We start from the raw sequence: 15197 nt of genomic DNA on the forward strand, positions 1-15197 counted from the left end.
GACGGGGAAGTGCCCCCGGAAGGCTTCTCCATCGACACCGCTGCCATCTCCACCGCCATCTTCATCACCGCTGCTGCTCCCATGAGGAGGGAGTAGTTCTCCATCGAGGCTCGGGGCTGTACCGGTAGCTATGTGGTTCATCTCTCTCCTATGTACTTCAATACAATAATCTCATGAGCTGCCTTACATGATTGAGATTCATATGATGATGCTTGTAATCTAGATGTCGTTATGCTAGTCAAGTGAATTTTACTTATGTGATCTCCGGAGACTCCTTGTCCCACGTGTGTAAAGGTGACAGTGTGTGCACCGTGTGGGTCTCTTAGGCTAAATTTCACAGAATACTTATTCACTGTTATGAATGGCATAGTGAAGTGCTTATTTATATCTCTTTATGATTGCAATGTGTTTTGTATCACAATTTATCTATGTGCTACTCTAGTGATGTTATTAAAGTAGTTTTATTCCTCCTGCACGGTGTAATGGTGACAGTGTGTGCATCCGTGTTAGTACTTGGTTTATGCTATGATTGTGATATCTTGTAGATTACAAAGTTAACTATTGCTATGATGGTATTGATGTGATCTATTCCTCCTACATAGTGTGAAGGTGACAGTGTGCATGCTATGTTAGTACTTGGTTTAGTCGTGTTGATCTTTCATGCACTCTAAGGTTATTTAAATATGAACATTGAATTGTGGAGCTTGTTAACTCCGGCATTGAGGGTTCGTGTAATCCTACGCAATGTGTTCATCATCCAACAAGAGAGTGTAGAGTATGCATTTATCTATTCTGTTATGTGATCAATGTTGAGAGTGTCCACTAGTGAAAGTATGATCCCTAGGCCTTGTTCCTAAATACCGCTATCGCTGCTTGTTTACTGTTTTACTGTGTTACTACTGCTGCATTACTACTGCTTGTTTACTGTCCTGGGAAAGCACTTTTCTGGTGCCGTTGCTACTGCTTATTCATACCACCTGTATTTCACTATCTCTTCGCCGAACTAGTGCACCTATTAGGTGTGTTGGGGACACAAGAGACTTCTTGCTTTGTGGTTGCAGGGTTGCATGAGAGGGATATCTTTGACCTCTTCCTCCCTGAGTTCGATAAACCTTGGGTGATCCACTTAAGGGAAAACTTGCTGCTGTTCTACAAACCTCTGCTCTTGGAGGCCCAACACTGTCTACAGGAAAAGGAGGGGGCGTAGACATCAACTGTCTACAAGAATAGAAGCTCCCGTAGACATCAAGCACTTTTCTGGCGCCGTTGCCGGGGAGGAAAGGTAAAAGGCACTCATACTTCGGTTCCAGGTAACAGTACTTTTCTGGCGCCATTGTGTGTGTGCTCGAAGCTATTTCCTTTAGATCCTGCAATTGCATCTTTTTGTTTCTTGTTTTACACTAGTTAGGCATAATGGACAACAATGAGCTTCTTATTTTATTTCCTGAGTTAAGACATGAATTGTGTGATGCGAAAATTAAAGAACCTATGGAGCCTCAATTGCATGCTAGTAGCAATGTTATTAGTATGAACGCAATCACTGCAAATGCTATGAATAAGTCTAAGCTTGGGGAAGCTAGTTTCTGTGATCTTTTTAGCTTCCCATCTTTAGGGGAGAAAATTTGTTCTCATAATGCTTTATCTCCCATATGCGATAACTCTAATAATGCTTGTGATACTTTAAATCCACCAACTGTAAGTACTTCTTTCAAGATACCCATGAAAATTATTGAACGTGTTATGGATAACCGCTATGAAGGGGATGGAACTGTCCATCCTGAAGATCACTTACTGTTTTTGCATGAATTATGCGGGTTATTCAAGTGTGCAGGTATCTCTATCGATGAAGTGAGGAAGAAGCTATTCTCTGTTTCGCTGTCTGGTAAAGCGGCGCATTGGTATAAATTGTTGGAGAATAGTCATTCTCTTGGTTGGGAGGAAATTGCATCTCTCTTTTATTCTAAATTTTATCCTCCTCATGAAGTGCATATTGATAGGAATTATATTTATAACTTTTATCCTCGTGATGGAGAGAGTATTTCTCAAGCGTGGGGGAGATTGAAATCACTAATGCTCAAATGCCCCATTCATGAGCTCCCCCGTAATGTTATTGTTAACAATTTTTATGCGAGGCTTTCAGGACAACACAAGGACTATCTGGATGCCTGTTCGGAGGGATCTTTCACAAGCAAGGAGGTTGAAGCTAGGTGGGATCTTCTTGATCGGATTGAGGACAACGCTGAAGGATGGGAGAACGACAAAGGTAAAGAGTCAGGTATAAATTATGATTATGAATGCATTGAAGCTTTTATGGATACCGATAAATTTCGAAATATGAGTGCTACTTATGGTCTTGACTCTCAAGTTGCTGCAAATCTTTATAAAGCCTTTGCTTCTCATTTTGAATTGCCTAAAAAGAATTTTGATAAGTATCATGAACCTTTTAAAGAGGCTTGCATGAAGAATGAAATTGTTGTTAATTATTGCAATAAGCATGCTCAAACTCCTAAGAATGCTATTTCCTATAAGCATGTTAATTTTTGTGGAATACATAGACCTTGTGGAATTGATCAAATCAAAGATGAATATTGTATCCATCATGCTAATGAAAAAACTAGAAAGTGGTTTAGGGCTCTAGATGATCTTGGTAAAAAAGTTTGTGCCCTCTATCCTTTTATTTGTGAAGTTTGCCATGAAGTGGGTCATTTTAATTTTCAATGCTCCTCCAATGATAATTTGAACCCAATGAGTGCTGCAAATTTGTATTGTGATGATGAAATTACTCCTAATCAGCATGATGAACTTACTTTATTTTTGGGGTGTGAAGAACTGTCGCGAAAAATCTCTTTGTTACATATGAGTGATCTTGATATTGATGATGTCCTGCATGGGTGTTTTTCTTATTGCATTGATAATAGCCATACAAATACTTACATACAAAATATTTTAGAAGATGACACCTTGCCAAAATATGATAGGACCGCTGTGTGTTTTCAACTAATTAATGAAAAGGAGGGATCCTCCCAAGTTTCTTCTATTGTTTCTGAAAGTAAATCAGGTTATGCGGACAAGCCACCCTTCAAGCCTCTTCCTCCTAAAGAAGGGAACGAGGAGAAGGAAGAGAAGAAGAAGAAGAAGGGAACGAAGAAGAAGAAGAAGAAGAAGAAGAAGAAGGAGAATAAAAAGAAAGAGGTAACGGCGTATCCTCGCGTGAATGAGATAACGCTAGGTAACCGTAAGTATGTTGCTCCTAATAATTATTGTGATAATGAATCTGAATACGATGATCTTCCTATGCCCTTTACATACATTAGCGATCATGATTTGAATGGGCACCTTACTTTTGATATTGCAAATCTCTGGGAAACTAATTCTGAAAATGATGATGATAATAATTGCCATAGTGTCAGTGCTATCCATGCTTCCTCCCATAATGATATAGAAAGCTCTAAGCTTGGGGAAGAGGTGTTTGAAAATCCTTTTGCTACTGGTCATTATGTTCTTGATACATCTCCTTCTAATAACAATGATGGTATGGTCATAGATAAACCGACTGTGAAAGATAACTATTCTATTTCTTATGATGACACCGTGCCTCCGATCTTTGATGATTATTATAAAGAATGCTATGATATAGGTTATAACTATTGTAACACCCCACTTTTTGCAACCTTGATTATTTGTCCTTATTGCCAAAAATTAGGGGGAACAAAAACTTTTTCTATAGGTTTAGTAGATGAATTGCCTTGATTTGTTTGTTATGATGAATTGCCTTGATCTGTTGGTAGATGAATTGTCTTGATTTGCTTGTTGAGTTTTGTCTTGAGCTACCTCATAGAACAACACCCCTAGTGGTTAAACAAGCAACTCACCAAATAAAACACATGTGTGGCTTAGGAAGAACTGTTTTCCTTCTTACTACATCAAACCTCTCTCCTGATGACAACATGAGTGTGCCATCTTGATTTTTCTCTTTGTGGTACAAGATAGCTCGATCATCCTTAATTCACAACTTGGTGATCTCAATGCATGGATCTCATCTGTGCATCCCCCTCTACAATTTCCACATCCTGCATGTCTCATTCTACCCTTGCATCGCATATATTCAACTTGATCTTATACCCTATCCAATGATTCAACTCTAGATCACTTCCTTCACTTTTACCTCTTGTTTTTATTCAAGTTTAATCTTCACAAAACCAAGAGTGGGAATGATGGGTACATTTTGTAGCCACCATCTACCCTTGAGAACACTCCTCCCTAAATTAGTTTCCCTCCTCAAAAATCCTACTGTTTTCCTTCTCTAGTTTTGATCACAAAACTACTTCTAGTTTTATTAAAACTTTCCAAGATTTCTCTTCAAAGAAAACAAGGAACTGAAATGGGTTTTGTTCCCATTTCTACCAAGTATTGATTTATAAAACATTATTTCTATTTTGCTTTGTTTTAACAAAAAGCTTGTTTATGGTACCTATACCATTTCTTGTTTTCCTCTTGCTTATTTTTACCTTTGAGAAAAACTCTACCTTACTTGAGAAAGTAAGTAGAATATTTTGAACCCCTATGTTCCAACTAGTTTTATCTCAACACTTTCAAACTTCATTCCACTTGAGTTCATCCCCAATTGTCCCTAGACAATTGAGGTGTTTCAAATACTTTTCAAACAAGATCTTTTTCAAATGACAACTCTTGCACATCTTATGCACATCTCTGATCCACCACATTGTATCCCCTCCATCCTCCAATTCTGGATCAAATGGATGATCATTTGATACTTTCAACTCACTCCCTATTGACCTCTCATTTGTAGAGCAATTTATATTCTTTTCCATCATTACCTTGACCTCATGAATTCATGATTTAAGTCCCCATATTCTTCATTGTGAGTATATGGTTACTTCACTCACCATCTCTCTTAATCTTGCTCTACCATTGTCTCAACCACCATCACCACCATCATCTCTTGGCCAATTTGATAATTTGATCAAAGTACTTTATTCTCCAACATTGCCACCAATGTTTATTATCACCTCTCTCCCAAATTTTAATACATCATCAAACCATTTTTAGCTAACCCCTCAAATACTCAACCTTGGTCGACATTCATGAAGTGGCATTGCACTTTGTTTGTTCACTTGTGGTTGTCAAGAAGGAGCCGGCCATGGCAAGAAAATTTCGGCCAGCCACTTTCCTCCTCACTTTCTTCTCTTGCAAGACTTGCCTCTCAACTACCCCAACAATTAAATGGGCAGCCACCCATCCTAGCCAATCAAAAAGGAGGCAGCCAACCCCGTCTCCCTCTATAAATGGCCCTTGGCCGGCCACCTCCACTCCTCTTGCTCTCACTTTTCTTCTCTCCACTCACTCCTCCACCTTATCTACTCCCTCACACTCTTATCCTACTCTCCCCCACGAAAATGCAGCTCCACCTAGCTCCCATGGCTGGCTATGGCCATGGAAAGAACTCCAAGATGAAGCTCCCTCCTCCCTCAAGCTCCTCCTCACCATGAGAGCCTCCCTCTCCTTCTTCTCCCCAACCCTAGATGGTTTTCTCTCCTCTTCCTCTTACTCCATTGCTAAGATTGGATCTTGATGCAGGTGCATGTTGGTCCAAGCATGGAGAAGCTTGAGCAATCCTCAGATCTGAAGTTCTTGAGCAAAGTTCGTCCAAATCCCTGCAGTAATTTCTGCTATCTTGCTGTTTCAGATTCTGGTACGAACTTGTAAAATCCACCAAATCTCGTGTGCAGATCCAAATCGAGTGATTCAAAGTTCCGCGGATAGGTATTCAAAAGATCTACAACTTGGCGTTGGTCTCATCCTCAAATTCGCTACAGATTCTCCCTGGTAAATAAAGTTCTGGAAACATGCAGATTAACTGTTTGTTAGATTTGTTCCGTTTTACAAAACCTTTTTGAGCAAACTCAACTGCGGGCGAAAGCCCTCTTCAATACCTTCATTTTGGTGGTGGTTTCACTTCGATTGACCTCTTGAAACTGAAATGGTTCACAGATCAAGATCTGGACAGATCTGGTTTGTCGAATTAAACCAGGAGCTTGGGAACGAATTTTTGAATGAAACAAATTGGGTAAGAACCAGCTTTTCAATACCTTTCCGATGCAGCTGACCTCATATTTTTATGAGCCGTGTACAATTTGTGGTGAATTAAACTTGTTCTGTGTGTTCTGCAGACATGGTTGTTAGCTTTTAAATCACCAAAAATCCATTTTTGAACCTAATTTCGTGATTCCAGTTCTGTAGGACTACGGAATGTTTTCTTAATCATCTCAAGCAAGTTTCAAACCTTTATCTGTTCTGTAACTCTAGAGGTAAAGCAAATGGTATAGACATGCAGTAATCTTGTCAATCCATTTGTGAGAGTTTCAGAAATAATTTTAACCCAAATCCAATTGTGTATGCCTCTCTGTTTAAATACCTTTCAAATGCCAGTGGTCCCATATTTTTAGGTTTTTTCTACGATTTATGGCTTACAGATCTTGTTTTCTGTACAGTCAGATTCAAACAAATTCCTAAATTTGTAGGTTTAATATTTTTGAGTGAATCCAATTGGGTTAGTCTTGTATTAGTACTGGCCATCTAGGAAAAATAGTGTTAGTCTCTGTTCATGCATTTTCTTTACTGTTAGTAAGGTATATGTGTGACATGCATTGTTGGACCAAAACTTGTTGGGTTTATTTAAAATCCTTGACCAACTCTTTTATTTAGAACTGGGCAACCTTTGTTTTATGCTTGCAAAACAAAACCTCTGCAACTCAACTTTAGCCCTATTGTTTTGCTTAAGTTTTCAAATGATGTGGAATGTGGTTTGCTTCCTATTTTGGATGTTGTGTTATGTGAGCAAACTAAGTTAGGAAAACTGTTTTCTACTTTTCCAAAAATGTTTGAAAATGTTTTGTGAATGTATTTGATGTCAAACTAATGCTCTTGTCCTCTTTATGATGTTATCTACCAGGGGATACTTAGTTGTGCCATGGTGATACCTAGAGAGGCAATTGCTAAGTCGTGGCACTCTCATACCTTTACTAGGTAAATAAATGGGGTTTTCTTTTAGTTGCTTTGTATTATCTATAAGTCTTTTGTATGTTAGCCCTTAGTAAAGTGGTTAGCTATTGATTGTTGAATGTTGCATGCTTGTTATGTTTGGAGCAATGTGATTGATTGTGTTCCTTTTATATTTTCCAACGATAGATGCGAACAATTTCGGAGGAGAAGAAGAAGAAGTGGAATCGGACAAGGATTTTATTTGTACTGTGGGAATTCTTATTTGATGGAGTTGAAGAAGTCCAGGGACAAATAAGCCAAGGCAAGCCATCTCTTGATCTTTGAATGTTGAATCACATATTGTGGTTACTTTGTTATAATTATTGTCTCTCGATCAATCTTGTGTGATTTCTACTTTTGTTGTTGGAGCATGCTTACCGTGAGCATGCTTACTCTCTTTGGCACCTCGCGGACAAACCCCCTTTTTTTTGAATGGTGGTTGTCAACATCATGATCTTGGTGTACCCTCTAAATGTGATGGGTATGCCCACTTATCTTGTGTGTGTCGACCTCTTGACACCCTTCTTGAACCCCTTGTTGATGTTATGCATACTTACTCTCGAGTATGTTGAACCCCTTGTTGATGTTCTGCATACTTACTCTCGAGTATGTTGAACCCCTTGTTGATCTTATACATGCATACCCTGAGCATGTATGCCCCCTTGACCATCTATTTTATCATCTTCTTAGTGGTATGATGATCAACATCATGACCCTTGTCGAATCATCCTACTTATGTTGTTCCCATGCATGCTTATCCTAAGCATGTATGATCCCCTTGACAATTCAATTATCATCTCCTTAGTGGTATGATGGCTAGCATCATTGCCATTGTTATATCTTAGCTCCTACATAAAACTGTAGGTTGGGAACCCCTCAAGGTTTACCTTGTTGTAAAAGTTTTGAGAAAACCTTGGGTGAGTCGACCTTACCCGAGTGTATGGTTTATGAAGGCAAAAAGGATCTTGTCAAAGATGATTGAGAAAAGGAAATGTGGGTGTGACTTGGGTTTTGAGAAAAACGACACATGGTTCTTTGTATTCGCCTGGAACAATTAACCCGCGCAACCACACTACTCCAACATGGGCACGGGGCTTAGCTTGACGTTTGTTCTTCTTAGCATGAGGCACCGCACAACTATACAAGGGTACGGTTACCCCCGAGTCCGGGTTGTCATGGTTGGGACAATAGTATAACGGGAGGCCTTCGGGGCTGACCCATCCGGAAGACACTATGGGTCTCCTGGCTTGGCGGTGGAGCCACGCTCAAAGGGAGGTGAGCTGCCACGGTGCCGGGGAGGTACATACTCCATAGGGTAGGACCTCTTGCTAAGTTGAATGGGCGAAAGGCTTCGACTGATTATCCGAGACCCGCATACTTTCGTATGACGATCCGGGGATGATCCCGGCAGATTTATCAGATCTTGTGGGGAAAGTGCGCACACTCTGCAGAGTCAAATCTATTCGAATAGCCGCGTCTGCGGTCATGGACGGTTGGGATGGCCGTTACAGAGCTGTGTCGAGTTTTGGTTTAGAAAATGATTTCCAAAGGAAATGTGTGTGTTGGATGTACCGGAAGGGTACGAAAAGGCTGGTGCCGACCATATGGAGATGGTCGAGGAAAATGAAACAAAATTGGGTGACCCTTCCTAGTGTTTCATGTAGAGGGACTCTTCTTCAATAAAGATATAGAGATGTCGTAGTTTATCTTTTGAAGTATCTTCTTCAACAAAGATATAGAGATGTCATAGGACTTCCCTAGTATCCCCATCAATTGAGATGGCGGTATGCTACCTCTTCTTTAACAAAGGTATAGAGATGTCATAGGACTCCCTTAGTGTCCCCATCACTCGAGATGCCGGGATGCTATATCCACAAGAGAAACTATTTCTCTTCCACATGCTACATCCACGAGAGAAACTATTTTTCCTCTCTTGTCTTCTCTAGTTAGAATTTTTATCACCTTCTTGATGGTTTGCGAGTACAATTCCAAATGTACTCACGGCTTTGTCCCTGGCTATTTACTTGGCCAGACTTGAAGGAGTTCGACAGATGAAGAAGGAGTTGACGACGTCTATGCGAGCTAGGAACGTCTTCCCAGTCAGTTGCCTGTAGGGTTATGGCAGAGGACTTGGGCACTACGCTGCTGAAGTGATGATGCTACTCTGATGTTTAGTTAGGCCCTTCGAGGCTATTATGTAAGTATTGGTCATGTGACCATGTTGTAATTTTCTTATTCCGCTTTGTAATTGGATGGTGTAATTTGATATCAGTTCGGTTATGTGTTCACGGCGCACTGATCATGGGATCGTGAACTGTATACATAATAGGGAATTTCGGACCGTTAGTCCGGGGTCCCCACAACTATCCTTATGAAACTTGTCATAGCCATGATTGGATTACCAAAAACAATTCCCTTAATATGCAACTTGTTTACCATGTTCAAATTCTTGATAATAATCTTGCTCCAATTACTATTAATGAGAAGAACTCTTCTTATGCCAAAATTAATGATACTTCTATGCATATGAACCATGATAAGAATGTTTTAAGTGATGGGTATATTGTGGATTTCATCAATGATGCTACTGACAGTTATTATGAGAGAGGGAAATATGGTTATATGCATCGTAATAATATTAAGTTTCCCCTCTTTATGTTGAGAATCTTGAAGTTACTCGTGTTTTATCCTTTTATGCTTGTCACTTTGTTCTTCATGAATTCATTTGTGTACAAGATTCCTCTTCATAGGAAGCATGTTAGACTTAAATGTGTTTTGAATTTGCCTCTTGATGCTCTCTTTTGCTCCAAATACTATTTCTTGCGAGTGGATCATTAAAACTGCTGAGCCCATCTTAATGGCTATAAAGAAAGAACTTCTTTGGAGATAACCCATGTGTTATTTTGCTACAGTACTTTGTTTTATATTTGTGTCTTGGAAGTTGTTTACTACTGTAGCAACCTCTCCTTATCTTAGTTTTGTGTTTTGTTGTACCAAGTAAAGTCGTTGATAGTAAGGTTCATACTAGATTTGGATTACTGCGCAGAAACAGATTTCTTTGCTGTCAGGAATCTGGGAAAAATTCTCTGTAGGTAACTCAGAAAATTATGCCAATTTACGTGAGTGATCCTCAGATATGTACGCAACTTTCATTCAATTTGAGCATTTTCATTTGAGCAAGTCTGGTACCTCAATAAAATTCATCTTTACGGACTGTTCTGTTTTGACAGATTCTGCCTTTTATTTCGCATTGCTTCTTTTGCTATGTGGGATGGATTTCTTTGTTCCATTAACTTCCAGTAGCTTTGAGCAATATCCAGAAGTGTTAAGAATGATTGTGTCACCTCTGAACATGTGAATTTTTATTATGCACTAACCCTCTAATGAGTTTGTTTCGAGTTTGGTGTGGAGGAAGTTTTCAAGGGTCAAGAGAGGAGGATGATACAATATGATCAAGAAGAGTGAAAGCTCTAAGCTTGGGGATTCCCCGGTGGTTCATCCCTGCATATATCAAGAAGACTCAAGCGTCTAAGCTTGGGGATGCCCAAGGCATCCCCTTCTTCATCGACAACATTATCAGGTTCCTCCCCTGAAACTATATTTTTATTCCATCACATCTTATGTGCTTTGCTTGGAGCATCGGTTTGTTCTTGTTTTTGTTTTTGTTTGAATAAATACTTGTGTGGGAGAGATACACGCTCCGCTGGTTCGTATGAACACATGTGTTCTTAGCTTTTAATATTCATGGCAAAGGTTGAAACTGCTTCGTTAATTGTTATATGGTTGGAAACGGAAAATGCTACATGTAGTAATTGGTGTGATGTCTTGAATAACTTGATACTTGGCAATTGTTGTGCTCTTGTTTAAGCTCTTGCATCATATACTTTGCACCTATTAGTGAATAAATACATAGAGCTTGTTAAAATTTGGATTGCATGAGTGGTTTCTCTAGAGTCTAGATATTTTCTAGTGAGGTGTTTGAACAACAAGGAAGACGATGTATAGTCTTATAATGCTTGTAATATGTCTTTTATGTAAGTTTTGATGTACTAGTTCATGCTTGTGTTTGCTTCAAACAACCTTGCTAGCCTAAGCCTTGTATCGAGAGGGAATACTTCTCATGCATCCAAAATACTTGAGCCAACCACTATGCCATTTATGTCCACTATACCTACCTACTACATGGTATTTCTCCGCCATTCCAAAGTAAATTGCTTGAGTGCTACCTTTAAACAATTCAAAATTTATCACCTCTGATTTGTGTCAATGTTTTATAGCTCATGAGGAAGTATGTGGTGTTTATCTTTCAATCTTGTTGGGCAACTTTCACCAATGGACTAGTGGCTTCATCCGCTTATCCAATAATTTTGCAAAAAGAGCTGGCAATGGGATTCCCAGTCCCAAATTAATTAACAAAATTAGACACTCCTTCATGGTATGAGATTGTTGGCAGGCACCCGAGGATTCGGTTGGCCATGGTTTGTGAAAGAAAGGTTGGAAGGAGTGCCACACAAAAATAAAATAAAATGGGAGCCGCTCTTTGAAGGTTTGTCTGGCAAGGGGGTTAGAGTGCCCACTACCATTCGTTGACAACAACAAACACCTCTCAAAACTTTATTTTTATGCTCTCTTTATGTTTTTAAAATAAAAAGCTCTAGCACAAATATAGCAATCAATGCTTCCCTCTGCGAAGGGCCATTCTTTTATCTTTTATGTTGAGTCAGTTCACCCATTTCTCTCCATCTCAAGAAGAAAACACTTGTGTTAACTGTGCATTGATTCTTACATACTTGCTTATTGCACTTATTATATTGCTTTGCATTGACAACTATCCATGAGATATACATGTTACAAGTTGAAAGCAACCGCTGAAACTTAATCTTCCATTGTGTTGCTTCAATACCTTTACTAAGAATTTATTGCTTTATGAGTAACTCTTATGCAAGACTTATTGATGCTTGTCTTGAAAGTATTATTCATGAAAAGTCTTTGCTATATGATTCAACTGTTTACTCATTGCATTTACATTGTTTCGAATCGCTGCATTCATCTCATATGTTTTACAATAGTATGATTAAGATTATGTTGGTAGCATGTCACCTCAGAAATTATCTTTTATCGTTTACCTACTCGAGGACGAGTAGGAACTAAGCTTGGGGATGCTGATACGTCTCCAACGTATCTATAATTTCTGATGTTCCATGCTTGTTTTATGACAATACCGACATGTTTTGTTCACACTTTATATCGTTTTTATGCGTTTTCCGGAACTAACCTATTGACGAGATGCCGAAAGGCCGATTCTTTGTTCTGCTGTTTTTGGTTTCAGAAATCCTAGTAAGGAAATATTTTCGGAATCGGACGAAATCAACACCGAAAGTCTTAGAAATACGCGAAGCTTCCAGAGCACCGGAGAAAGGCCAGAGGGGTGCCAGGGGGGCCCCACACCACAGGGCGGCGCGGCCCAAGGGGGGCGCCCCCTATCATCTGGGCACCCTGTGGCCCCTCCGACTTCGACTCTCCGCCTATATATTCGTCCCTGACCTAAAAACATCGACCAGTTCGACGAAAACAGAGAAAACCATCCAGAGCCACCGCCATCGCGAAAGTCCAATTCGGGGGACAAAACTCTCTGTTCCGGCACCCTGCCGGGACGGGGAATTGCCCCCGGAGCCATCTCCACCGCCGTCTCCACCGCCATCTTCACCGCCATCGCTGCCTCCATGATGAGGAGGGAGTAATTCACCCCCGGGGCTGAGGGCTCCGCTGTAGCTATGTGGTTCATCTCTCTCTTTGTGATCAAGTTGAATATTATCTATGTGCTACTCTAGTGATGTTATTAAAGTACTCTATTCCTCCTGCACGGTGTAATGGTGACAGTGTGTGCATCCGTGTTAGTACTTGGCGTAGGCTATGATTGTAATCTCTTGTGGATTATGAAGTTAACTATTGCTATGATAGTATTGATGTGATCTATGCCTCCTTCATAGTGTGATAGTGACAGTGTGCATGCTATGTTAGTTCTCGGTGTGATTGTGTTGATCTATCTTACACTCTAAGGTTATTTAAATATGAACATTGAATATTGTGGAGCTTGTTAACTCCGGCTTTGAGGGTTCGTGTAATCCTACACAGTTAGTGGTGTTCATCATCCAACAAGAGGGTGTAGAGTAGTCCTGTTATGTGATCATTGTTGAGAGTGTCCACTAGTGAAAGCAGGATCCCTGGGCCTTGCTTCCAAGCATCGAATCTCCGTTTGTTTACTGTTTTGTTGAATGTTTACTCGCTGCCATATTTCATTCAGATTGCTATTATCACTCATACTCACCCATATTACTTGTACCTCACTATCTCTTCGCCGAACTAGTGCACCTATTGTATTAGGTGTGTTGGGGACACAAGAGACTTCTTGCTTTGTGGTTGCAGGGTTGCTTGAGAGGGATATCTTTGACCTCTTCCTCCCTGAGATCGATAAACCTTGGGTGATCCACTTAAGGGAAACTTGCTGCTGTTCTACAAACCTCTGCTCTTGGAGGCCCAACACTGTCTACAAGAATAGAAGCTCCCGTAGACATCAATGTGCATCTCCATCATCCTCTCACCAATGCCTGGTGTAATAAGATCTTCATTCCATGATGGCCTAAATTGAGCAGTTAATCTTGAAGTTCTTAGACTTTGGTGCTTCTTTCTCAAAGATTTCTCCACACGTATGATTATCCATCCTTCTTTTCTGATTTTTTTTAGAAAATCTCATAAAAAATGATTTTGAGACAAACAAATGAAGGAGAACACAATAGAGACTTGTAAGAGGACTAAACTTGCATCAAAACAACTTATCTAAGCATAAAACAAGCATGCAAGCTCACTTAACATGTCACCTACATTACCAAAATACTCATGAAATACTCCACTAAACAAAATTCTACCTGGATAATCGGAGGAGTCACATACCAGAGAGCAAACGCTCCAAATCTTAGCAGGAAAGATGGTCTGAGCAAGGAGATCGAAAATCGAGAGCAAGAACAGCAAGAACACGAGTTTGAGAAATGATGGTGTATTTTTTCAGGAGAGAGAGTGGAATGGCAGGTGGAGGAGTAAGTGGAGGGCCAGGGGGCCCACACTAGGCCTGGGCGTGGCCAGGGTGTGCCCCGCGCCTCCACATGGTGTGGTGGCCCCGTGGGTCCCCCTGGGTTGCCCTAGGTGCCTCTCTGCACCTTTTTATGCGTAAATTTTTTGTAAAAGTTTTTTGAATTTTTTCAAGAAACTTTATTTTCAGGAAATTTCCAGAATTTGGATGAATGATTCTAACACATGAAAACAATTATGGAATGATAGAAAATAAACTCAAAACCAAATCTACAGAAGTTCTAATACACTCTAATATGCAACTAATCAGTAGAACATAGGTGAAAACATAGTTTCATTCATTCAAAATCACTTTGTTAACAAGGTTGATCAAGTCTTGTTACCAAAACAATTTAATATGAAATAAAACTTTGCATTTCACTAAATGATTATGTTATCTCAATCTTGATAGGCATAGTCCCAATCATGAATATATCACACTCTTTCTTTGGCATTGGCATATGAAAATGGAATTTCCCAATCTAGATGGTCTCAATGTTAATAATTGAATTTAGACCATATTTCCTATCAATCTTCTTGGGAAAATAAACGGTGTGCTCCTTGTCATTAACATTAAAAGTTACTTTCCCTTGGTCTCAATAACATCCCCTGCAGTGTTAAGAAAAGGTCTCCCAAGAATAATAGACATATTATCATCTTCAGGCATTTCCAGCAAAACAAAGTCAGTTAATATCATACAATTATGAGCCACATAAACATGAACATCCTCACATATACCAATAAGAATAGTAGTAGACTTATCAGCCATTTGCAAGGATATATCAATTGGTATTAAAATTTCCAAATCAAGTCTCTTACTGAGACAAAAAAGGCATAACACTAACTCCTGCTCCCAAGTCACACAAAGTAGTTCTAACATAATTATTTTTCATGGAGCATGGAATAGTGGGTATACCTGGATCTCCAAGCTTCTTTGGAACCTTGCCATTAAAATAATAATTAGCGAGCACAATGGAGATTTCCTCATTAGGAATCTTCCTTTTATTAGA

General features: G+C 39.6%; 1 long non-coding RNA gene across 2 annotated transcripts; it reads left to right on the top strand.

Moving 5' to 3' along the window:
- Positions 1-5353: 5353 nt before the first annotated feature.
- LOC127325736 (uncharacterized) lies at positions 5354-9428 on the top strand. Of its 2 annotated transcripts, XR_007867361.2 has the most exons (6): positions 5354-5661; positions 5751-5847; positions 6013-6088; positions 6974-7047; positions 7210-7324; positions 9095-9428. It is a non-coding gene; the product is annotated as an uncharacterized lncRNA (long non-coding RNA). The 2 variants fall into 2 exon arrangements; XR_007867362.2 differs by lacking the exon at positions 6013-6088 and having other exon boundaries at positions 5357-5661; positions 9095-9426.
- Positions 9429-15197: the final 5769 nt, after the last annotated feature.

Source organism: Lolium perenne, chromosome 6, assembly GCF_019359855.2.
Source record: "Lolium perenne isolate Kyuss_39 chromosome 6, Kyuss_2.0, whole genome shotgun sequence".
NCBI classification, from domain to species: Eukaryota; Viridiplantae; Streptophyta; class Magnoliopsida; order Poales; family Poaceae; genus Lolium; species Lolium perenne.